Raw genomic sequence first — 3,230 nt, 5'->3', positions numbered from 1 at the left:
TTTCTATCCTTTACTGGGCCCATCTTTGAATGAAATATTCCCTTGGGGGATCTCTAATTTTTCTTGAAGAGATCTCTAGTATTTCCCATTCTATTATTTCCCTCTATTTCTTTGCATTTAGGCCTCTTCACTTTGGCCTCCTCAAATCCTCTGCCCGGTCGCCTCAACTGAGAATATCAGACTGTTTGGGTTCTTGCCTTCTGTACTATATATTGAAGCCTCTTTTCCTGCAGCATGCTAGGGCAATTGTAGGGCTTACATTATTGTTTTCCTAGCCTCAGGGACCCTGTGAGGCCTTGTTGTCCAATGTTTAAAAATAATTGTTTCATATTTTTTTTCCAGTTTTATTGAGAATAATACATCCTTGTATAAATTTAGGGTGTACATCATGATAGCTTCATTTACATATATTGTTAAATAATTACCACAATCAGCTAACATTGATTTTTTTCATATAGATACAATAAAAAAGAAGAAAACAAAGGAAAATTTTTTTCTTGTGATTACTCTTAGGATTTGCTAATTGAACAACATTCCTATATATCAACTGTAGTGCTAATTATGGTCATGAAGTTGTACATTAAATTTCTAATATTTATTTATCTTATAACTCAAAATTTGTACTTTCTGAACACCTTTCTCTGATTATCCCTTCCCTTACTCTCCACCTCTGGTAATAGCAAGCCTGGTCTCTTTATCTTGAGTGTTTTTTTTTTTTTTATTTCACATATAAGTGAGATCCAACAGTATTTGTCTTTCAAATGAGATCCTACAGTATTTGTCTTTCTATGCCTGACATTTCATGTAGCATAATGCCTGTAAGATCTATTCATATTGTTGCAAATGGCAGAAATTCTCTGTTTTTTTTTATGGCTAAATATTCCATTGTGTACCACAAATACTTTATCCATTCATTCATTGACATTTAGGTTACATCCATGTCATGCCTATAGTAAACAATGCTACTATGATCATGGGGTACATATTTCTTTTTCAGTTAGTGTTTTGTTTCCCTTTGGATATATTCCCAGAAATGAAATTACTGGATCATATATGTTAGCTCTATTTTTTAGTTTTTCATATTCCTCCATACTGTTTTCCACATCTTTCCACATCCACACCTTCTCTTCCCACCTTTTCCTGCATTTGTTGTCTCAGTTTTTCTTGCAGTTCTGTTGCGATGCAATTGACATATAGCAGTGTATAAGTTTAAGGTATACAACATAATTACTTGACGTGTATATCATGAAATGATTACCACAATAAGCATATCCATCATCTCATACTAAAACAAAATTTTAAAAAGAGAAAAATGTTATTTTCCTTGTGTGAGGACTCAAATTTCTTCTACGACTTTCATATGTAAAACAGTGTTAGTAACAAGAACAACAACAAAAAGAATTGTTTATATCACCTTCTTTTGATTTACATTTGCATAAAATATCTTTTTCCATCTTCTCACTCTCAGTCTATATGTGTCTCTATGTCTGTTGGTCTCTTGTAGACAGTACATATAGGGGTCTTGATTTTGCATCCATTCAGCCAATCTGTGTCTTTTGGTTGGTGCAATTAATTCATTTATATTTAAAGTAATTATTGATATGTATATTCCTATTCACATTTTATTAATTGCTTTGCATTTGTTTTAGTAGGTCTTTCCCTTCTCTTATGTTTCCTGCCTATAGAAATCCCTTTAGCATTTTTTGTAAAGCTGGTTTGCTGGTGTTGAATTCTTCTAACTTTTGCTTGTCTTCAAAACTGTTGATTTCTCTGTGAATTTTTAATGAGATCTTTGTTGAGTTGAGTAATCTTGGTTGTAGGTTTTTCCCTTTCATTACTTTAAATGTATCCTGCCATTCCCTTCGAGACTTCAGAATTTGTATTGAAAGTTCAGCTTTTAATCTTATGGGGTTTCCTTTTTATGTTATTTGTTGCTTTTCTCTCACTGCTTTTAACGTTTCTTATTTGTGTTTAATTTTTGTTAGTTTGATTAATACGTGTTTCAGTGTGTTTCCCTTTGGATTTCTCCTGTTATGGGACTCTCTGCTTTTCTTGGACTTGATTGACTATTTCCTTACCCATGTTAGAGTACTTTCTGATTATAATCTCTTCAAAAAAGTTTTCAGACCCTTTCTTTTTCTCATCTTCTTTTTGGACCCCTACACTTCCAATGTTGGTGCATTTAATATTGTCCCTGATGTTTCTGAGGTTATCCTCAATTATTTTCATTTGTTTCCTTTATTTTGCTGCTGCTGCTGCTGCTAAGTTGCTTCAGTCGTGTCCGACTCTGTGCGACCCCATAGACGGCAGCCCACCAGGCTCCGCCATCCTTGAGATTCTCCAGGCAAGAACACTGGATTGGGTTGCCATTTCCTTCTCCATTTATTTTGCTATTCAGCTCTTATTTCCACCATTCTATCTTCCAGGTCTATTATCCATTCTTCTGTCAGTTATTCTGCTGTTTATTTCTTCTCGAGTATTTTGAATTTTGTTAATTATTTTATTCTTCATTGTTTGGTCATTTTTTATTTCTTCTAGGTCTTTGTTTAATATCTTAAATGGTTCTTTCATTTCCTCCATTCGATTTTCACACTTTCGGATTATCTTTACTCTCATTACTCTGAATTGTTTTTCAGGTAGTTTGCCTATTTCCTCTTTGTTTATTTCATCTTTTGGATTTTTACCTTGTTCTTTCATCTGCACAATATTTCTCTGTCTTTTCATTTTTTCTCACTTATCAAGTTTGAGATCTCTTTTCCCCCAGGCTATAGCGTTTCAATTCCTCTTGATTTTGGTCTTTGCCTCTGGTGGTTGTAGTTGGTTCAGTGGTTTGTGTAGGCTCCATGTTTGGAGAGACTGGTGCCTGCATTCTGGTGGAAGGAGGTGAATGTTTTCCCCTCTGATTGGTAGGGTCATGTGAGGTGGTTTGTTTTGTGATGTCCGTGGGAAATCTGTCTGCTGATTATTGAGTTTGTATTCTTGTCTAGCTTGTTGTTTAGATGGGGCATCCTGCACTCGGTTCTGCAGCCAGTTGGGTGGTACCAGATCTTGGATATAGGTGAAGGCCTTTGTGGGACTTCTTACTGATTAACAGCCCCTGGTGGTCTAGTGTCCTGGACTCAGTACTCCAATCCCAGAGATTCAGACCTGACTTCTTGTTGAGGCACCAAGGTCCCACAAGCTGTTTTATTATGGCAATAAAGGGGATTACAACAAAAAAAGCACAAAAC

This window comes from Moschus berezovskii, chromosome X, assembly GCF_049115385.1.
Source record: "Moschus berezovskii isolate FMDL1 chromosome X, NW_MosBer_1.0, whole genome shotgun sequence".
NCBI lineage: Eukaryota > Metazoa > Chordata > Mammalia > Artiodactyla > Moschidae > Moschus > Moschus berezovskii.
This window is presented reverse-complemented; position numbering follows the sequence as displayed.